Here is a 24,820-nt window from a genome sequence, read left to right as displayed (position 1 = left end):
ATATTAAGGGCTCCATCAACTACCTTTGCTTTTCAGAGTTTTCCAGCATCTTTCTGAGAATATTTACAAGCCCAGAAAGAGCTTTGGCACAAAATCCTGTCCCCATTTATTCAGTTCTATTCCAGTAGGGGTCCTTTTGGAGGAATAATCTCATCTCACTCACCATAAATCTTAGCCCTGACCTCACTCCACTGTTCACACTGCCCAAAAATAGGAGCTTTTACACCCAGGTGCAACTTCTCTGCATGTCTTCTTGCTCCTTTAATGCACCAACAACCCTAAGCTGTGTGACAACTCCCCATAAAACCCTCTGAATGTACTCTGCCAGTTCATAAGACAGTATGTTCCTGTGGGCCCCACTGGAAATATATACATAGTCTTAAGTGAGAGCTGAGCTCTTTCCAAAGCCCGGGAAGACCCACATTTCAAGTTTCTGTTGATAGGATTATTGTCTTTTAAAAAAGAGGCCAGATTAAGGGAACTAGTGTGAGCAAATAGCAAAGCATTAGCAATCTGTGGAATAGCCCTTCAATAATGTGCAGCCTAATCCTTTCTCATTTAGGGCATTTAAAAGTCATATGTTTACTGTTCCCTGCATCCTGCCAGTGTTTTATTTCATTTTATTTTTTCACTTGACATCATTGGTGATTGGATAAGTTCAGAAACTGTTAAAAAGAGCCAAACTCCAGATGAAACAAAAGGGTTACAGATTTAAACAATGCATTTCATTTAACTTGAAGCATAGTAAATCATTAGCTGTCACATTAATAATAATTGAATAACAAGTTTGCATTGGCTGAAATACCAAAAATGCATGTATTTATTAGCAACAGATGTTTTAATATCCCATCAAGCCAGCTGCTTTAAGAAATGCTTTAGGTTCTGATATTTTTCCTACAAATCTGATTATATCCTACTCAGAAACAAAGCAGGATGACAACTGACTCAAAATCTTTTAGAAATGTTTAACCATGCAAAGCATAAAAAGCAAAAAAGCAAAAATAAATAAATAAATAAAAAGAATTGTGACTAATATTTACTACAAAAATAGAAATATATATAAGACTATTAATGGACATACAACCCATTTTCTAGGAGTGTTTGCTACCATTAATTTCAAACTTAGGGGCAGAAATGGGTTCACATCTTTCAAATCTTTTAAAGTATTTTACAAATATACACTTGTATCATAGTCAGATTGGAAAATTTCCACCTCTTGGCCCCACCAATAAGAGTTACCTTCAGTTATTATTTCACTATAAATCTAGGCCAAGCTACTTACTATAGTATGCTAGTATCTTTCAAAGATTTTCTTTTATAATCACACTTCATCCTCTTAGATCAGACATAATGTTACATGGTACTTTAAAGCCTCCTTGTTGTGCTAGTAGAATTCCATTGAAAAAGATTGGATAAATAGCTCACAAAATTGCTATTGACTCTACTAACAATGTTGCAAAAAGTTTCAGTGTGTTGGAGTTTCTCCTTTGATGGAGTATTTTTTTTTTCTGTTTCATTTATATCAACAAAGTATTTTCAAATATCCATGGAGTAGCCTTTGTAATAAAAAGATAGCAGAAGTTGATTCTTATTTTTCTACCTAGCATTGTTATCAAGTGACTAAAGTCCTCTTGAGTATCAGAATTTTCTTATTTCTTTCACCATAAAATGGAAATGTGAATTTTCCAGCAAAATTTTGAAGAGAAAATCACATGGCAATCGATTCTCTGTTTCTTTTCACTTCCCCATTCCACCACCCAAAAGTTTAAACATATAAGTTTCAGTATTTCCAACTTTTGTACTTGTACACAAAAGAAATTCACCTGCGTTAGAATTCACCTACATTCATATTCTCTCTCTCTCTCTCTCTCTCTCTCTCTCTCTCTCTCTCTCTCTCTCTCCCCTCTCTCCCCCTCCCTCCATCCATCCATGCCTTCTTCCCTCTCTTCCTGTGTGCATCCCTCCCTCCCTCCCTTCCTCCCTCTCTGCCCCTCCCTCCCTTCCCTCCCCCCTCTCTAAAGATCTTGATAGAGTGAACTTTCCTATGTTTCAATCTTTGCCAACTTAAAAGAAAAAAAAAAAAAAAGATCAATAGCATTATTTCACCACTTCAAATTTTTAAAGGATGTGGTGTCACATTGAACTTGTCAGCACCTAAAAGCCAATGGGATTTTTCAAAAGCCTTCAGCAAATATATAAATATCACTGACATTCTAAAGATTCTATACCCTGGAAATAAACATGAGTTTTATGAGTTGATTTAGTGTAAGTGTGATATCCATCAACCTTTCATATGAATAAGAGGATATTAAAATACATTCTAATACAATTTGCAAGTCATAGGCTCAGTTTACTTAATGTCTGCCTTCCCAGTTATTGAAAAAAAAATTACATGTATTTATTCAACATAGAGATCTGGAGATTTCAACCAGAATTTATTTATTTATTTATTTTAGATGAAAAGGAAAGGGAACAAGCAACCTAGTTAGAAATTGTGAACTGAAATGCAAAGAGTTAATCCAGGAAGGGAAATTTAAGCAAATTCTCCCTCACAGTGGACCCCTGTGCAACCAGAGTTACTAGGACTAAAGTATTAAGGCAATCATTGTGTATAATGAATTAACTTCTCTCTTATGTGTCTGAACTGGGATTAGTCAAGTACCATCCATGGAAGAATTGAGCTAATAGTCACTTGAAACTTTTTCTCTTTTAGGACTTAACATTTCTCACTTAGCCCCTGTTGAGAAATCCTGCTTCATATCCCCTCTAGGTTTTAGCCCCTCTCAACCCCTATTTCTAGCTTATGTTTTCAGTCTTATCTCCTACTCATTTCCCCTCCATTCACACATGTGCACACCATACACACACAAGTATATGCACACACACACACATACACAAACATGCACACATGAATGTATATGCATAACACTGGGTAACAAGTTATGTGCATTTTTGTGTGCATACACACATATGCATATAAAATGCACATAATTTGTGCCTCAGTATTGACAAACGTGTACCAATGTTATTCTGTGTCACCATCCAATATTTTTCACTGAACCCTGAATCACTATTTAGAGAAACATATTTGTTTTATTCATATTTATAGTCTGAAATAACTAAAAAGTGGTTTCTTGCCAGGATCTTCTGCACTTAGGCTCAACAGGTAGATATTCATAGGGGAAAGGGTATCTCAGTTTCTGGAGCCTGGTAATTAGAAAAAAAGGATGGGGAGAAAGTGAAAGAATGATGGTACTGTAGATGCTGAAGGGCAATTTATCATCCATCTCAATTCTAGGTTACTAAATTCATTGTTGCACCTTATTTTAGCATTATATGATATCAATAATGAATGTCAACTATAACAGTAAGCCTAGATGGAAAATGGTAAAAACAAATACAAAAATTTAATGTATTTCAGCATATAAAAGGAAAATATACAATTAAGTTTTATTTTCAAAAACAAATTTTATATTCTTTAGAAAACGAGCATAACCAATTATCTTAAGCCTTTTATTTTCTTTTTTTATTTGTTTTAATTAGTTACACATGACAGTACAATGATCTTGACATATCATACATTTGAATCAAATGGGGTATAATTCCTCATTATTCTGAATGTATAGGTTGCAGAATCACATTGGTCGTACAGTCACATATATACATACAGCAATACTAGTGTCTATTATCTTAAGCCTTTTTAAAATTATCACCATTAAAGTAGGATGAATACTTATAAAATGTAAATCTGATGAAAATCTCTTATATTAAGATAACATATCAAATGTATCTTATCCTTCATTAAAAAGAACCTATTATAGAAATCCCAACTGTATCTTACATATAAAAATATGTCATATAATATTTTATAACAAGCATCAACATTACACACAGGAGAAATCCTAGATTTCACAGTGTAAGGTCCTGGCTTAACATCTGGATGGCCATTTTAACAAAAATTTCGCTTTCCCTGCCCAAGGGCGTTTTTGAGAAAGGCTCAACACTCCCTCATACCAAACCCCTCCCTTAATCGCTTGGTTTAGGACCCTCCAGGCTCTAACCCCTGAGCCTGTCCCATAAAAATCCAAAACCCCAACCCTGTTTTGCCTCTCTCCATCTATGGATAAATGTGCCTTTGTCAGCTCTGACAAATAAACTCTCATGTGTATCTCTCCCTGGTCTCTGTCCTTCATTTTTCACTCATCCATCTCCAGTTTTCTCACTTTTCTTTCACACAGGATAACCAATCTTGTTAAATTGGTGTGCATCTACTTTCTACATACTATATAGGCAGACTTACAATGGTAGCATTTAACATTTTTTTTAATTTTATGATGGTGCAAGAGCAATATGCATTCAGTAGAAACTGTTCTTCAAAGTTTGAATTTGGTCTTTTCCTGGGCTAGCAATAGGCAGTATGATGCTCTCTTCCATGCTAGGCAGCAGCAGCAATCTGCAGCTCCCATCAGCCATGAGATCAAATGGGAAAGCAGGGCTGGCATTGTGGCTCAGTGGTAGAGCACCTTGCCTAGCATGTGTGAGGCACAGGGTTTGATCCTCAGCACCGCACACAAATAAGTAAATAAAATAAAGATCCATCAACAACTAAATTAAAAACTGGGAAAACAAACTACACTCCCAGGGTACTGTATTGCTAAGCTGTGATATTCAGTAGGTTGCTGTATTAAATATATTTTCAACTTGCAATATTTTTAACGTAGAATGGGTTTATCAGGACAGGACTCCATTATAAGTAGAGGAGCATCTGTAGAGACTTTCAGTCTCAAAATTTAGGGTGTGCTCTGAGGGTTACATGTTGTCTTTCATTTATTCACTTGGCAAACCTGTAGGCTTTGGTACATGTGGTACACAGAGCCCTTCTGTGTGCCCAACCAGTCTCAATTCAAAGAAAAGTAAGGCAGCCAAAGCCCTGTGGTTTGGAAGTTCCTCATCTAGGAACACATGGTAGAGTTTGGAACAATGAATGCTCAGATATGGATTTACACATAGTAGAAGGATCTGAACCAGCATGGGAGGAGAAGGGGTGCTAGGAGATTGGGACCCCTGGGACCATGGGAGCCTTCCTGAAGGAGATGCTATTCTGAAGGAGGAGTAGGTGCTAGTGAAGTTTCTAAAAGACAGAGGGCCTAAAGATGGAAAGTTCTACAAAACTTAAAAATAACAGAAAATGTGGCACTTCACAAATATAGAGTGGGAGCCTCATCTCTGTGTTACTGCCCCTCCACCCTTCTTCTAGACTATGTGGAAATTTCTGTTTTCTTGAACTTCCCATTCCCACACACACATATACTCACCTCTTCCCTTTTGCATCCTCCAGAAACCAGCTCCATAGTCAACTTCCCAGAGAAGCCATTATTGGCTCTTCAGTCAGAAGTCATCATAACTTCAGTTCCTTCCTTGCAGCATTTATTACACTAATAATAATAGCTATTATGCTTTGTGCTAGAGTGTTTCACATGCTTAAAGTGTATTTGTGATTTAATCCTCATAGTAAGCCTTGAGAAATGATTTATAGGTATGGTGATGGTAATTTGCCCAAATTCACATTGTAACAAGGTAGTAGAACTGGATTTAGCTCCAGAATCTATGTTCTTAGCCACTGCACTAAACTACCTCTTTGATTCAATTGGAAAGTGAAAAAATACCTAGGTATATTCATGTGTGTGGGATAGTGTAGAAGGGAGGAAAAAGGGAAAGGTTTTACACTTATTTCTCTGTCACTAAAGTATAATCTCCAATGAGGCAGAGAGTCATGTATCTTTTGTTAGACATTCACCCGCATTAGCTATTATCATGCTTGAAACCTTGGCATTCAAAACATTTCTATAAGGAGAATGAAACAGCAAATGGGAAAGAGTCAAATATTTATGAAGGATGAGAGGTAGATCAAGGCCACATATGATGGCTTTGTATACCCCGACTGCTAAGGAATTGGGGCTGCATCCTAGAGACTGATCATTTAGGAAGAGATCATGAGAACATAATCATACTTGTATCCCCAGTAACTTTGAAGAACAAGTTACTAGTGACCGTAGATCAAATAAGTTGAAGACCACTGTTGGACAGAAGAAAGAGGGCAAGTTAGAACTTTGGTTACTAGAATTTTTTGAAAGCATTAGAATATAAGATAAAGCACACCAAAAAGCAATTCCACATGTCAACCAATAAAATCAACATATGGCCTGTTTTGCAAGTTCTTCAAGCAATTATTGTAAACTAAAAGTGCAAATGCTTTACTCTAATTCAAGATCAATCCATTCCAAAATGTAAACCAAATGTTCAACACTGATTAAAAATCAACTTGTTCATAGTAATTTCCCATAATCAGATAGGACTGTTTTGAATCCATTATTTCTGTGGTATTCGGTGACAGAAATGAGATTTGAAAAAATTCATAATTATAGCAACTTTATTAACCATAAAGACAGTATCAAGATCACATTGATTTTTGCCAAAATAGTTCACTGATTTGCTGATAAGCAAATTACATAAATGTAGGCTAGGCAGTACATGGAAATAACTATTGTATCACTTGACTTGGCTATTTACAAATGTTTTTAAAAAGTCCAAAATTAAACAAATTATAATATGGTCTAACCTGGTCTACTTCTGTAGCTATGTATTGCTGATCTCTACAATAGCAGACAGTGAAGCTATTTAGCAACTTATTCCATCTTTATCCCTTTCAGAGACTAAGCTAAATGAATTCTGAAACTCACTTGTATCACAGAACTATTTGTTAAGCCAACGTAGTAAATCAAAACCCATTCAAACTTTTGGGAATTCTTTGATCTAAGTATTTATAACTCAGTTAAAAAAAAAAACCTAAAGAATTCTACATTTATAAATATGGAACTTTTCACATACAGCCGACTAAATTTACCCAGAGGAGCATTTCTAGCATTGAACAATTCTTTCCTTCAGTTCTACTTTGAATGATTACTATTCCTGCTTGGAAGAGGATGGGACCTCTTTTGTTTGTTTGTTTATCTTTAGGGGCTTTGAAATATCATTTGAGAGAAAAGCCCATCTGATGTCACTTCTTTCTTTGTTGAAGTTCCACTGAGTCAGCCTGAGATAAATGGAATTTTCTTCTTCAATCCAAGGCTTAATTATGGTAATTAGTCTGTGCAATTTGTAAAGTTTGACAGCCAACTCAGGTCCTAATATGCATAAGCCTCTTTCTGTTACAAATTGAGTAGGTTTTAATCAGTTTTTAAAAAGACAGTGTCTTACTATGCCTGCGTGCCATACTCTTAGATTTTGAGATTGAATGTTATTTCAAACTCTGCTACATCATTAGCAGGTTTGATATTTTTAATATTCATGAAGCTTTCATCTTAGCATTAATCCCCTAGCATCTGTGAGTATGATGGGCACTTTGGGGATCTATCTATTGTGTGTCTTTGGAGAATGAAAGGCCCAGCAGCTCTTGGCAGTAAATTAACCCTCACAATGCCACTTGGTGCCAAATGCCTTTTGAAATGTTGCCTTCTGCTTCTTCGTGCCTTTCTGTTCGGATTTCACACTGATGTTTGATTCCCTCCACAGACCCATGCTTCATTTTATTCTGACAGCCATCTGTGACAGGATGGGTGTTTTCCCCCCTTTTTCCATTCAAAAGCCATATCTTTCACCAGTATTTTTTTTTCTTTTCTTTTCTAAAATGGGCATGTTAATTAAATGAGGGAAAAGAACCCAGGGTACTAATTCCTATTTCATTATGTGGATGTTTATGCACATTAGGGGAATTTGTAGAAATATATACAATTAATTTCTTGATAACATTTTTTCAGAATCAATCCTTAAGTGACTGGATAATTGCTTCATTTACTAATATTTTCCAGATACTCTTCCGATTCTCTAAAATGTACTACTCTCTTAAACACTAGTTTTGTTATTAGGTTTTTATATTCTGAACAAATAAATGAGAACTGAAAAAAGAGTGAATAATAAAATGTGTGTAGTTTTATTGAATAAGCATCTTTTACTAGGCAACATTTGTCCTCAGATAAGGAAGAATACAGATGGACAAGTAGCCCAAGTCAGACTGTCAAAAATCAAGGTAAACATTGACATTTCCATTGTAATTTTTAGTAATGATTTAATTTTCTACTTTAAAAACATCCCTTGTCCTTGCAGCTAAAAGAAATCTTCTAATTAGCCACATGATCTGTATAAAACAAGATAATTTTCCTTCATAGCTTTACAAAAAGAATTTTAGTTCTGAAAAAAAAAGCAGGGAGGGTACGATTTCTTTCTATAGAAATGAGATCAGTATTAAAATGATACACAATTGTGATGTTTATAAATAATCTTAGAGAATAAGCATCAAGTTTTGAAGATTAAAAAGAATGTAATTCAGGAAGAACCTCAGGCAGCAGAAGCTAGTAATCCTTCATAGAAAACCTTAAAAAAAAAAAAAAAAAAGATAGGCAAGGATAGGCAACTCCCTTGGTGAGCCCAGGAATACTTTTAAGCCAAGTTCAATTTTTCAATTTAATTTACATGGAAGATATAGCTTCAGTAATCAAAGACATACTTACTTCCTCAAATCTCTTAGTTTCTTTTGAATGCAAGACAAGATTGCTTTGTTAAGGTCCTTTAGTGGATGTGAGGAATCATCCTTTGTAGTCTTCTGAAGTGGGGGAGGGGTGGCATGAGACCCTTGACTGAGGGGAGTGGAGGGTGGCAGGGGAAAGGTTGGGAAAGGAGGGTCCGCCCCTCCTATCTAACCCCAGGCCCTTGACCTTGTAGGGAGGAGAATGTTATTAGAGTCTGCACTGGTCTGTGCAGAAAGTGTTCCATGGGAGACCATACACTTGTTGACGAAGCAAAGTCAATAAAGTTGCTTGCTTGCAATATGCAAGCAACTAATAAAGATCAGCAGTGGAACCAGGCCTAACTACTTCAGGAAAAGTAAAATGTGTGTCTGACTATGAACATAGCCCTGCATTTTTACTGTTCTTGACACCTAAGTTTATTATCCACCTGGTTTGAAAAGAGAATCTAAGCTTCTTTTCAGTTCAGTGATCTGCCTATTGAAACTGGGAGTGGCTAAGGTGGCAATCTGGAAATGAAATATTTTGTATAAAAATTAAAATTTTGTACGACTTTTTACATATGAAAGGAATCCAAAATTCTATATAAAGTTTCTTACTCAAACTTTTCCAAAGCCTTCCTTTCTGTTTTTCCACCAAATAGATTGATTTCCCCTCATTCTGTGTTGAGACAGACACTTAATATGTATAACTGATTAATAAGTGACACGATAAACTTATATGTTACAGAACATAAGATTTACATTTACTAATGAATTTTTTTTTAAATTATGGCTAGGAAAAATCAAATATTATTTGTAGGTAAATTCTAAAATGATATTATGGCATTCAGAATCAGAAGTAAGAAAATACTAGGTAATACCATAACCTTCAAATATAGTTAAGCCTACAAATTATTTTCAATAAATAATTAGAGAAAATACTATGATAAATTGTTTTGATGCCAAAAAAGTTACACATTAGCTATTTCTTAATATTATTTAGAAACTTGAGTAAAATAAATAATTTTTCTTTCAGGCTGTGACATTAATCAGAGGGAAAAAACATCCACTGTAGTAGTCTCTTCAGATATAAGTATTGTAATAAATATACTTTGGAGAACATTTAGGCAAAATATAGGTGTGTCTTGCAAAATTATGTCATTTGAACATGAAGGTGAACTTCAGGAACTTTCTTGACAACCTCATAGCCTGGAAGACTTTAGGCAGCTTGACATCCCTGGGGTTTAGTGATCTGGCTCAGGTCCATTTTTTCACAGTTCTTTGGATATAAACCAGAATGACCTTTACCCCTAGAGCAGCCAGTGGATTAGCCCAGCCTTCAGGGGGCTGAGTTTGGAGGTGGAGGAAGGAAAAGAAGATAACCAGAACATTGCCAGACCTTCCTTTGTTTATTATTCTATAAAACTGTAATTTTCATTTTTTAAATGGAGTTGCACAATTCATACAATATGCACTTAGCATCTTAACATTGCATCTGTAGTTTTGAAGGGCAAATCAGAATGTGGGGAATAAGAACCACATGTCAATAATGTTCGTAAAGTTAGTGATTGTCTTCATTAATCACTGTAGTAAAGATCATTCTTGTCACATTGTCAGATATGAAGAGCATGTCTTAAAAGAATATCTGTGGTCACTTAAATTTCTATTGTGCTTATTGTAGGATAAAGTTTTCTGAGTATTACAATAAGTCAGTAATGCTTTTTAATAATCAAGCATTTAAGCAGTGTTAGCTTATGTTTGGGGGCAATGTGACCCAGTTAAATTCAAGGGTTTTCCAGTATTTGAAAAGAAGGAAAAATAATATAGGTAAGATATTCAATCTGATCCAAGCAGAAGAGCTATATGATTTATGTCATTTAGAAACTGACTCGGGATTATTACAATTCAATGTTAGATCATTTTATGTAAAAACAAAGTACAAATGAATATAAAAGTATCAATAAATGCTGTCATAGTTTTGTTATATTTTTGAGAAATAAGATATCTGAACATATTGGTGTTTCTATTGGGGATAAAAGAAGCCTAAAATAAAACATCCAGCTAATAATAAATTATTAATAAAGTATTACATGAAACATATTTTCCCTTTAAAATAAAACATTAATATTATTAATTACTAACAGGTTAAGTGAAAAAATTGACATGGTGTTTGTTTTTTTCTCTTCATCTAATACATAGAAAATGGTCCTTTTCTACCTGGGTTTTATAATTTAATTATTAATTTCTAGCTCTTACTCCAGGCTATAAAATGATCAGTTAAAAAATTCTACATAGAGTTCAGTTTTGTTCTTATATTGAGAAGTAGACTTTATTAAATCTGATCATTAGCAGGTATATTCACTGTTTTTCATTCTTCTGAAGAAACTGAACCCAAGAGATACTACTTCTTATGCCAGTCAGAGTTGATTATTAATTATAAGCTTTGAAAATTTTTGATATTTTAAAGTTGGTGATTATCTTCTTCAATCTTTTTTCATTGAGGTAAAGGTGGCATTCATTGGTGAGCACTTAATTCATACAATGCACTTCTACTCTCAGTGTCAGATCCAGAGACACAGGCCTCAACTCAAGAGCCTTCAACTCGGTAGAGGCACATATGAAGACAACCAGAATACTGGGCTTAGTGAAATATTTAAAAATAGATACATAAGAAATATCTTTTAGGATCAGAGGAGAAAAGCACTGGGAATGAAGATCCACTTCCCAGGCATATTACTATTCAGAGGACAATTAGATGCAAACAAACTGGAGCAGAAGTTTTTAGATATTAGGTTAATACAGTAAAGACGTATTACTTTTAGTGATAGAAGGTGATTCTAATTTTTATTTATTTGGATAGTTTTATAGTCATTCATAATAACTTACAATGATTGTAATTTAATCCCAAATACTACAGATGAAGATAGGATAAAAAATAGTTTACCCTAACCAATAATACACTTTCATCTAATAACCTCTGTGAATTAGTAAGCCAGTGGCTGTTATCTATCAAAGTGACATTAGGAAACTTAGAGTAAATTTAAACTACAAATAAAAATTGAGTAGGCTTTGATAATTTTGTTATAGCTTTTATTGTGAAAACTCTCACTTCTACTTCCATTTCTCCACCCCTCTTCTCATTTCACTTTATCATATATTTTAATTTACATATTGCTTTGTAATATTTTGCATATCCATATAAGCAGTGATATGATTGCAATGGACTTCCCAAAGGGAAGATTGTGTTTATGTGTATGTTTGCTTAGTATAATGCTAGTATAAAGGTGTACAGCACATAATTTTATAAATGTACTATAAACCATGAATTTTTATTATTAATTCTATTTAGTCAATTGACTTCCAGAGAATATTTTGTTTCCTACATTTCCATAACTTAACTGTAGCCAGCTAGAGCTGCATTTCTAGTTCTCACATGAATGTTAGTTGGTATTTTCCCTTATAATAGCAACTAAGTAAGACAAAAATTGTAATAATAACTGGGAGTCTAGCTCAGCGGTACAGCACATGCTTAGCATACATGAGATCCTGTGTTCAATCCTCAACATCAAAAAAAAAAATCTAACAATAAAAATATAGGTCAAAATTTTACTTGATCATTAAGAATGAGAATGACTTCTTTGGTTAAACACTTAATAGGGTTTCAATACTAGAAGAACTTTTATCTTGTGGATGTATGTGTGTGTGCTATTCACAATATAATGGCTACTTACAATGATGCGATTTTATAATTAATCTATGTTATATCACCTTCTTTTCACTTTCTTAAATTTGGGGGTTAAACAAAACAATAAAATGAGATCTGACTTATAGGTTATTTTTTCACTTTGCATGGCACAAATACTTGTACGCTGGCAATTAATGTGACATCACCAAATGTAAAGCTGAGAAGAAATGCTTAGAAATATGGTATGTTGCCTGGTACTTCTACTACACAGGTAAAATGCATGTATTAGTGTTAAGGACAGAGGTATTAATGAAATTTCAGAAAAACAATTAGGAAATGATAAAGTATAGTCTTAAATTATACATTTATATTATTTCATTTTAAATTGTGGATTTGTTTTACAACTAGCTCACAAAATTCCTGAAAATCTATCAGTTGTATCTTGTGAATTAGTAAATCTGGGTCTAGCACCCAACTGTATAATATAAACCATGAGAAAATCTTTTCTAAATGAAGGAAATGTATATATAAAGTAAATTACTCTGGTAAAAATATGAGTAAAATATGAAAAATAAATTATTGCCAGGCATAGTCTGTACTCTTAGCAATTTGGGAGGCTCTGGCATGAAGATCGCAAATTTGAGTCCAGCCTGGGTAACTTAGTGTCTCAAAATAAAGAATAAAATAAAATAGAAGGCTAGGAATATAGCTTGAAGGTAGAGCTTCCCTAGATTTATTTCCCAGTGCTACAAAAATAAACAAATAAATGATTTCAACCTAATGGAAATGTCTAAGATGCAAATCAAGTTATTGAAGAATCAACTTTATTTTCTTCCTAACTTAATTATTCTTTAAGCTTCTTTGGCCCTTTACAGAAAGACCTGTTTAATGTGTATTCAATTTCTGAGATAAAGAAAGTAACTTGTTCCAGGAGTGGTAGGACACACCTGTAATCCCAGCGGCTCAGGAGGCTGAGACAGGAGCCTTTGCCAGCCTCTGCTATAGTGAGGCACTAAGCAATTCAGTGAGACCCTGTCTCTAAATAAAATACAATATAGGGCTGGGGATGCGGCTCAGTGGTTGAGTGCCCCTGAGTTCAATCCCCAGTACCCAAATAAATAAATAAGTAAATAAAGAATACTGTCTTAAACAAAAAAAAAAAGAAAGAAAGGAAGGAAGGAAGGAAGGAAGGAAGGAAGGAAGGAAGGAAGGGAGGGAGGGAGGGAGGGAGGGAAGAAGGAAGGGAGGGAGGGAGGGAGGGAGGGAGGGAAAGAAAGAAAAGAAGAAAAAAAAGAAAAAAGAAAGAAAGTAACTTGTAAAATTCTTTGATTCTTTGGTAATAATAACGTTCTGAGTCCAAGAATACGTATGAAGCAACATGTTTTACCTCTAAAATAGATTTGCAGCACATCTACAAAAATTTAAATTTCCCTAGTCACTTTAGACATGGAAAGGAAGTTGAATCTAGTTTGCTGCACAAAGAGGATACTAATTTTAAATTTAGGAAAATGGACATCTGAACATTTCAGTTGTTCTGGTTTAAAAGCAAAATATCTAAAATATAGTTCTTAGGTACCTAGATAATGGGCCTTATTGGTGGATTATATGGATTGATGTTGGTGTATTTACTTTCCTTGGATTAATTTAAGAAGCAAAGAGTGACCTTTGATTATTAACTGAACTGGAAACACATTAAATTTTCTGATAAATAGCAGCCTAAAGACTACACCACGGCCTCTGACAGCATTCATGTGTTAACAGAAATGAGTGGTGTGTTAACTGATGGAGGCCTTATAATGATTTCATCAGTAATTAGTAGGTAAATGAGGCCCTGAAATGAAGGCTTGAAGGTTCCATTTGCCCCTTTGCTCTTGATTGGCAAATGGCCCTGAACTCTAATCTAGTGAGGAGGTTTTATGAGAGAGCTGTACTAGGATATGCAGATAGACTAGACAGGCCTGTGCTTATTATTTCCTTTCTAATTAAAGACCAGGCTTCTCTTGTGCCCTAGCTTGCTCTCTCTCTTCCTCTGTCCCCATGCATCTCTCTCTCTCTCTCTCTGTCTCTCTCTCTCTCTTTTTCCTTCTCTCTTTGACTCAAGATTTACATTTTATGGTTTTTTAAAACCTTTAATTTGTATTTGTATAACTTAAAACTCTGAAGATTATCTATGCTCAAATGTCTGCATGTATCTCTTTAATCTCAGAGTTGTATAGGCCGTAACCTTATGTTCATATATATACTCCATGTCCACAAATCAGAAACATTTTCTGCACATTATGATTTTCACATTAAGATTTCTAAAAACTTGGGGCTGAAAATAGCAACATGGGTATAGATTCTCTATTTCCTCATCAGTCCTTACTAACATTCTCTGATCCTATAACGGTAAAGGCAAAACTGAACCATTTTTAATTATGTGGTTTTAATTCATTATTAAGTACTTATCATGTATACCACCGAAAGGATCTTATTATAATGTTTGCATTGGAGGATTTTATTTCAGATTTCAATCATTTAAACTTTTGGTCATGGAAAATGATTATCATTTGCATTAAAATCAAGTTAGTCCATGAAACTGCTCAGGTATCTGGATATCATTTGAAATTTTCTAATCCTATAATATTAAAGACCTTTGTGTGTATGTGTTCATTTCTACAGTTGAAACAAGTAATAGGTTATGAAATTGGAATCCTGTAATGGAATCTCAACAGTGGTTATTGATTGTCTACAATGTACCTATGAGACAAGCAGAAGAAAGGATTGAAATGATCTTGTCATTGAAATGACAAGATCTCTAAACTTCTACCTTAGAGACTTTGATTGGAATTTTGTATGACTTTGTGAAAACTATAAAACTCATACAGTTAATAATATAATATAAATATTTACCACTATCATAGATCATATCTTGAATCCAATTTCTTGGCATTAAGTACTGTTCTAGCTAATCCAAATCATTAATACCCAGTTCCATAACATTGTTAACCCTTTAGTATCTAGACTACAGCTACATTAGTCTCTATTTTTTAATAACTCCATTGTCTTTCTCATCTTAGTATCATCAACACTCATCAGCACTTATTACCTAAATCACTCTTTATATTGCTGCACACATCCTCTGTCCCCTTTGTCCCTAGGGATTTGCTTATCTAACTGATGATCATTCTTCAAATTTTAGCTCTAAATGTTACTTTTCCATAGCGGTTTGCTTCAGCAGCAATTTTTTTAATACTCCTCTAACATATGTTCATAATGTTTTTTACTAATTATTCGTAGAAGTAATGACATCACTTTGCTCATCCTAAGCTCCTAACAGAGTGCCTGAAACACATGGGCAAGTGAGTCAATATTAGCCAAGGATGCTGAAAAATTTAGGAGTTGTAGAAGATGGACATGGCCTCTAACGTTAGAAAGACTTCCTCAAAGGGAGAGCAACATAAGAGATTAGAGGCAGAAATTAGCTGAGGAGTTTTTGGACATAGTAAAATAAATTGACCAGAGCAATAGTATTATGTTAAATGGAACAAAGATAAAATGGGTATGCAGTTTATTGTTTTGAGTTGAAGGCCATTTTCAGAAAGCATGAAGGAATTTCTGCCAAATTTAATTTTGAATTCATAATAGTCCTACCTTTATTTTTTAAAAATCCTTCTTAAGGATTTCTGAAACTAGAAACAATCACTCCAGAAGAAAGAGTATTTATTATATAAAACAAGAGAGCATGCTGCAGCATCAAAGTATTTCTTTGGGTACAGTGATAATTAAAGCCAAATGTTTCCTCTGATTAGACAGATTGTCTCTGCTGGCTCTCCTCTGGAAGTACTGTTAACCAAATAACACACAGTCCAATATAGTTGTGCCAGCAAGTCTAAAGAAGGCTGCTGCTAAGTCCAGTTACTCTAATTTCCTAGCTGTGCAAATTTCCTAGATCCATATTAAAGAACACATTCTCCAAAATAGCAAGTATTGCTTGACCAACATGTGATACAAGTTAAAAATAATTATTATAATACTCATTTTTTTCTTTTTAAAAATTAATTAATTAATTTTAATTAGGTATATATGATAGCAGAATGCATTTTGATTCATTGTACACAATTGCAGCACAATTTTTTGTTACTCCGGTTGTACACGATGTAGTGTTGCACCATATGTGCAGTCATACAAGTACCTAGGGTAATGATGTATGACTTATTCTACCACCTTTCCTGTCCCCATTCCCTCTACCCAAATCTCCTTCCCCTTTGCCCAAAGTTCCCCTCCCCCCATTATGGATCAGCATACACTTATCAGAGAGAACATTCGGCCTTTCATTTTTGGGGATTGGCTTACTTCACTTAGCATAATATTCTCCAACTCCATCCATTTACCTGTAAACGCCATGATTTTATTCTCTTGAAATGCCGAGTAAATACTCATGATGACAACAGCTAAAATTTATTCAGCAATTACCATCTGACAGGTACCATTCTAAGTTCCGATCACATATTAGCTCACTGAGCCCACATAGCTGACTCCAGGAAGTGGACAATATTACTATCTCAATTTTAGAGAGAAGGATGATGAAGTACAGTGCATGAAAATAATTGCCTGAGTCCTACAGCTAATAAACCTCAAAACCAAAATTGAAACACAGGTATTATGACTTCTCAGCCCTTGTTCTTAAAACATATTAACTACCAGATGGGAATCCTCAGATTGCATTAGTAAAAAACGGAAAGTCATTGTAAGCTGCAAAGCACAGGTGTGACGTGACGAAAGATATTTTTTTTTAGTATTGTTTCTTAAGAAAAAAATTTGATAAAGTGGTGATATAAAGGGAAATTACTAATCAGAACAGATGGGAAGTAAAATACCTTGTTAGAAGGCAATTGTACAGTTCCATAATTAATGTGAATGGGTTTCCCCAAAATGATGACAGTCATGACAGAGGTTATAAAGATGTAATTCATGGGAATTTAAAAGACAGGAGCAGTGCCACTGATTTCATGGCCAAGGTACAGTGTGTGGATGTACACAAGGCAGTTGTATTAGGGTAGATAGCAGGTTCAATTCTATAAACTGCTCTTGTGCTGTCTTACACTTTCTGGAATTACTTAAACAGTCATAGTAGCTCTGAATAAGCAAACAAAAGTGCAAACTAATTTCAAAGAAAATTACTGACGATGGTTTTGATGCATTACAAAAGGCTTTTACTTTTCATTTTAGTACCTAGAACACCTTTATTTGCTGGAAACCAATAAAGTCATCAATACCTTCACCTTCAGGTAATACAGTGAGTGATTTGACACTGGTTACTTTTTTGCAGAAGTATGATTATAACATAATTAGAAATTAAGTAGCCAAAATTTTGACACTCTTTATACTGGAGACTCATGTGTGCACCTAATTTCAGGCAAGCAAATGCCAGTGGCATTAATTCAGAAGTCCAGAAAATCTCTGGAAGATTCCTTTTGCATAAAAGTGTAACTGACTCTTTCGCTCAACAAACATAATTGATCTCTTATTATATAGGTATTTGTGACATTAAAAAAGTTAAGGGTCTGCTTTCCATCATGCAGCTTATACTCGGGTAATTTGGGGGAAGTTTTTGATCTCATGATTAAAATATGTACCATTAACTAGGCATAAAATCATAGAAAAGAGGTTTTTCTAAGTATAGGAAATAGTTCTATGGAAATGAAAATTCCAATTGGAGGCACTTGATGAATAATGAATATTCAGTCTCCACAAGACCATCACAAAGAACTGTACAAACATACTCAGGAGAAGTTCATAATGATCCTCTGCCTTATACATATTTCTTCCACTTATTTATGCAATTTCTACTTGAGTCTAAGATGCAAGTTGGCTTCAAGGACTAGATTAAGTGTGTAATTTGCTGTGCCCTGATGATCCCCACCAAGATTTACATTACCTTGAGGCATCAGTAGATTTATCAATTGGGGTTCCATCAAAGAAGCAGAAACAGTACAAGATACACTTTGGAAAACTTATGGCAAGGAAGTGGTTTGCACAATTGTGGAGCTGGCTGGGCAGGTCTGGTATCTGTAGGATGGGCCATTAGGCAGTGGGTAGGCTGAAACTCTTTAGCATGGGCTGAAGCTGCTGCACCCAGGCAAAAATTCTTCCATCAGAAAGCCTCAGCCCTACTTCGAAGGTCTTTGAACTAATTGGATCAGACCCATTCATATTATCTTGGATAATCTCCCTTAACTAAAGGCAACTGATTATGGACTTTAATCACATCTACAAAATATCTTCACAGCAACCCCTAGATTAGTGTTAAATTGCATATGGAGACTGTAGCCTAACCAAATTGACACATCAAAAGGACTATCAAAAGGATTATCGCAGCAGACTATACCATATGTGTGTCTGGTCTGGTGCAGTGTTTCATTGTATATTTCCATACTATGTAGGCAATTTCCTTAGGGTAAAACTGAATTTTTCCAATTTTTGAATCCAAATGTAATGGTACTCTTTTAGTCTTTGGAACCAGGGGAAACTTACTAATCTTCCCATGATTGGAAAATGTTATAGATACTTGACACTAATTCTTAGTCATTTGAACCAGCTCCTTCCCAAAAGGCCTTCTGGACCATATCCTTATGAAGAGAAATGGAAAATTCTCTTGGAGGGTATGCAGAGTTCACTTATAACATTGCCAATAACCCCCATAAATGAATTATTCCAATTCTAAAATAGTAACTTTGCAAAGTGCCTCAAAATAAAATAGTGTTGAGGTGCCTCAATTAATTACTTATACCACAACTGCACCTGAGAGCCACATGTAAGAAAGCATTATTATTACAATGTTACTCCAGAGTATGTTCATCTGATAAAGACATACTAGTTATAATAAAATCATTGAGTTTCGTTGCAATGTAAATGACAAATGTTTATAGAGCATCTTCCTATTTGCCAGATGCAATTCTAGGCTCTCAGAATATATTCCTTGGGGGGGGGGGGAACCTCTGTCTTAAGAAGATTGGTTCACAAACAGCAGAGGAGGTAGAGAGGGAAGATGGGAGGGGAGGGGAGGGGAGGGGGGATAGTAGGGGATAGGAAAGGTAGCAGAATACAACAGTCACTAATATGCCATTATGTAAAAATGTGAGTGTGTAACAGATGTGATTCTGCAATCTGTATTTGGGGTAAAAATGGGAGTTCAAAACCCAATTGAGTCAAATGTATGAAAGATGATATATCATGAGCTCTGTAATGTTTTGAACAATCAATAATAAAAAAAAGAAGATTGGTTCAAGTATTATGGGGAGGTGGTGATGTCAACATACAATTAAATTTTAAAGCAAGTTAGAATGTGATGTACGTCTTAGAAAAAGAATTAATGATAGTAAGGGAGGGATACTGTGTGGCAGAGTCTGTTGTAATTTTAAATGAAGCGATCATATTTGCCCATGTAATACTTGAGAAAAACTTGGAGGACTTAAGAAGTAAGCTATACAACTCTGGGGTAACAATGTTCTAGGTTAAGCAACTTGTAGTGTATTTTAAGAAAACAGTAAGAAGACAACTAGGCAAGAACAGAAAGAACAGGGTGAGAGGGTTGGGGAATGAGATAAAAAATGTAATAAGGGGCAAGATCATGGGTGACTTTGTAAACGCTTATAAAAACTATTTCTTTCATTGAGATATAAAAGTGGAACCACTGGATGGTTTTAAGCATAACAGTACTGTTTTAGTCCACTTTTGTGTCACTGTAACTAAAATATCTAACAAGAACAAGTTAGAGGAGGAAAAGTTTATTTGGTGCTCTTAGTCAGAGACTCAGTCCATGGTTGGTGGACTCCATTTCTGTAGCCCAGGTTGAGGTAGAACATTACAGAGGAAGGAAAGCTGCTAAACTCATGGCAGATTGGAAAACAGCTAGATTGAGCAAGGGGGGATGCAGGGAAGATGTACCCTTCCAGGGCACAACCCCAGTGATACAACTCCTCCAATCAGTCCATTCAAATTTAAGATGGACTGATTAAATTACATCCCTAATAATCTAAATTTCACCTCTGAACATTTCTGCATTAATATAGGAGATTTGGCGGGGATGCTTCATATCCAAACCATAGCTGGTACCACAGTAAGATATATTATAATGGAATCACTGAGGATGTTGTTTTGAAATAATACCATAAGGAAGCAAACATGAAAATAGCTACTTCAACCATGCAAGCAAGTGATGCTCATGGGTGAGACCAGGAAGATAGCAGTGGTGAAAAAGGAGAGAAGTTATATACTCTGATTACATTATACAGATAGTAGCAATTGATTTCCTATCATATGATCATGATAATAGCTTACATTAACAAGCATTTCTTGAATTACGAGGCTGGATCTTATTGTTACATTTCTATAATATAATTGACAATGTCATTGTCAGGTTGATACCATTGTGTAAAAGTGACTCTCTGAAAACTGTGCCTTAAATATTCCTGTAAGACTTACAATCAAGATACTGAAAGAATAAGCCTTATGATATTTATTCATCTGTCTCAACTACACAAACAAGGAAGCCCTGTGCTTTTCTACATAGGATCCTTTTTTATTGTTTCAACATGAGTGAAAGTCTCCAGAATATGAAGTTCAGAGATGACTTCTATTTAAGAAAATAATAAATGTTGGCAAGTATATGGAGAAACTGGAGCTCTTGTGTTGATGAGAATATAAAATGGTATATCCTTGTAGAAAAAAGAAAAGCTCTTCCTCAAAAAGCTAACAAATAGAATTACCTATGAAATAGTAATTCTATTTCTAGGTTAATGCACAAAAGAATCAAGAGAGTCTTGAAGAGAAATTTATATACTCATGTTCATAGCAGCATTATTCAAAATACCTAAAACATGGAAGCAACCCCAATGTCCATTGGCAGATTAATGAATTTGCAAAATGATATATATGTACAACATGTTATTCAGCCTTTATAAAGGAAGGAAAAATCTGACATATGTTACAACACGGATGAAACTTGAGTCAATTATGTTAAGTGAAATAAGGATAAATACTGTTTTATTCTATAAGTTACTTAAAATAGTCAGAATTATGCAGATGGAAAACAGAAGTGTTGTTTCAAGGGATTCTAGAGCGAGGGTGATGGAGATTCATTATTTAGTAGGTGTATAGTTTTAGTTCTATAAGATGAGAAGAGTTCTGTGGATCAAGAGTGGTAATGGTTATACACTATGAATATATTTAATATCATTGAAATGTATCTTTAAAAATGATTAAGACAATAAATTTTATGTGTTTTTTACCATAATAAAACATAATTTTTAAGATAGAGGGCTAAGGAGAAGATAACTGATATAAAAATTCTTTAAAAGGACTTGGAATCGCTCATTTAAACATATGATTTAAGTATTCACTCCAGGAATTGAGGTCATATATAATCTCTTACCAGTGATTCATGACATACATGGCCTGCAGTGCAGGGCTTGGTTTTCTCTTTATTTTTCAGAATTTCATGCTTGTGTGTGTGTGTGTGTGTGTGTGTGTGTGTGTATAAGATATATATATACACATACATACACACACACACACACACACACATATATATATATATATATATATATATATATATATATATATATATTCAAGTAAACAAAGTATGAGTATATGGTAAAAACAATGTTTACTGATACTAAAACTATTTTAGGCTAATCCCATTATGAATGAATAAAGTACTTTATTACAGAAATTTGTAATGTCCTAATATGTTATTACTATAAATCTTAGGATTTCAGATTGATAGGCTATTGGTTGATATGAATACATGATAGTCTCCATCCCAAAAGAAAGGGACATATTTAATGTTTTCATTGCAAATGTAAAAATGCTATTACAAACAGAAAATATCATATGTCCATGAGATTGATGCACAGAGATTAGTGAAGGATTTTCCTTAATCCACATTTTCGACTACATGTTTCCACTTCATTTAACTTTCAATATAATTTGAAATCACTGCAATCATATATTCCTGTCCTTTATTCTTCTTTTATCTTATTCTTCAATTCTTGACAACATTTTATATGAAATTTCTTCCAATTTATTCAGGGACATTTGTTCCTGACCCAGTTAAATACATTCCTATATGGTGAAGTCTCAAGTTCTGGAAAATGATTGGGGAACTCCTTTCTCATTTTAGTGTTCAAGAAACAGAAAATTATTATAATAGTGCCTATTACCAATGAAAAATTTCAAGAAGTAAATTTAGTTGGCAAGACTGAAAACAGTCATGAGACATGCTACTTCCCCTCCTCGTTCAAAATAAATAAAATTGAGAGAAGGAAGAAATAAATTATTCAAAAAATTTTTCACCATTAAAGTCATCTGCACAGTGACGTATTAGAAAACATATCTAAATGTGGTTCACCAGAAACTAAATCTACCGTTTTGAAGTTGTGGGAATCTTATATTCTGCCCAGATATTTTCTGTCATCTCCAGAGAGGAGCAAGTACCTGTAGATACCAAGCTGGGAAGAGATGATTCATAAGACAACGGAGGCCTTTGGGACAGTGTTCAGAGTCTAAGAAGGAGAGGGATATTGCTAGATATTCTCTCCTTTACAGCCCCAAGGCAAGCACAGAAAGAAATGAATTTAAAATTTCTTGATTATGAATAGCATCTTCAGGTATTTTTTTTTAAAGAGAGAGGAGAGAGAGAGGGAGGGAGGGAGAGAGAGAAAATATTTTTTTAATATTTATTTTTCAGTTTTCGGTGGATACAACATCTTTATTTTATTTTATGTGGTGCTGAGGATCGAACCCAGTGGCCTGTGCATGCCAGGCAAGCACGCTACCACTTGAGCCACATCCCCAGCCCCATCTTCAGGTATTTTAAGACGAAATAAAAAAGTATGACATAAAAGTGAAACACAACAATAATTAAATTCCTAAACAGTTTATTTCTTTACCTGATTTCTTAAAGGACAACTCATACTTATTTTTCAATGATTTTTTTTTCTTTTCTTGTAAAAACCTTTTGTGATTATTCTCTCGAAGAACTACATAGTGAACTTCTCCTTCACAAAAATGTATAGGTCAATCATTATTTGGGTTTCTTCTGGTTTTCTTAATGGTTTGATACAAAAATTTAAATGATGTCTTCAAGGAAACTTCGTGAATTTTACTTTTGGGGATATTCATCATACCAAAAGCATAAATTTGTTTTACAAAATCAGCAGAATTCTTATCCCACAAAAATATTTTTTTTTCATTGTGGAAGACACACAGCAGCAGGATCCTAGGGTGAACTCCTTCCCACATGGTGCCAGCTTGTTGTCTTGGCAGGCAGCTTGGTCAAGAAACACAACCATCCTTCTGCCATTTGTTAAATCTACATCATTAAAGACCAATTATACATGGTATTGTTTAGTAGCAGGCTCCTCAGCTGGCTTTCCCTTATTGTAGTTTCATGCCACTTTCCCATGTTGATTACTAAAAAATACTTCAGCTTTTTGTCATTCTAATGAGGGAGTTAAAAGCAAAATATACCTATTAGTATGATCGGTAATTATTAAAGTTAGAGAATGATATCAAGAGTGAAATCTATTTAACATGTAGTGTCATTCATTCCTTTGATGTGCTCAGTAAAATGATTCTGTGTAACATAAGACATTACCTACCAGGAGCGTGTGTGTGTGTGTGTGTGTGTGTGTGTGTGTGTGTGTGATCCTTATGCCCAGAGAATGGCTTTAATTTAAAATAATGAAGCTCTTAGGAAGTTTGATATTATCAAGTGCCCTTTACTTTCCTTTAATTTCAATGCATCTTATGTGATTGATCTCATATTTCTTACTGATAATCCTCTCAATCCACACTGATCACAGTGGGATCATGTGAGGTTTCAGAATGTGAGGTTTATCTGGACAACTAGTTGCATAACTTATTAAGAAGTCAATCATGATAAGATTAGCAAGATGCTACTGTGTCAGCTATGAATTCTGAAGCTTATAATCTACGACATTGACAATTGAGTCAGGAATTAGTTTCATTTATAAGTTGCTTCTCAGGGCTGGGCGCAGTGACGCTAGTCTGAACCAGCAGCTTGGGTGGCTAAAACAGGAGGATCGCAAGTTCAAAGCTAGTCTCAGCAAAAAGTGAGGCACTAAGCAACTCAGTGAGACCCTGTCTCTAAATAAAAATACAAGTTGCTTTTGACAATTTTCTGAAAATTGAAAGAATCCACAATATGGCCACAGTTAGCACCCTACTTCTGAACAGTTCTATAGGAAAACACTGGCACTCTAGCAAGAAATGTAAGAGCTAAGAATCCACTGGCTTCCAATGAAAATCTTTGGAAATAATGAAAATTCCTTATTTCAAAAAAATAAATTTATAGAAAGACTCAATTAATATTGGCATTGATAAGTTGTATCTGAAGAGAATTTACTGGGAAACTAATTTAATGTCTGATATTCATATTGTAGCCCCTGTATGCTTCTTTTAATTTTCAAAAGATAGCATACCAAATAACATTGTAAGCATGAACACTTGAATGACCAGTTATCATGATATAATTAACAAGAGTGAAAATTAACTTTGAATTCTTC

Source organism: Spermophilus citellus (assembly GCF_964194105.1).
Source record: "Spermophilus citellus genome assembly, chromosome: 12".
NCBI lineage: Eukaryota > Metazoa > Chordata > Mammalia > Rodentia > Sciuridae > Spermophilus > Spermophilus citellus.
Note: the sequence above shows the minus strand (reverse complement) of the source record.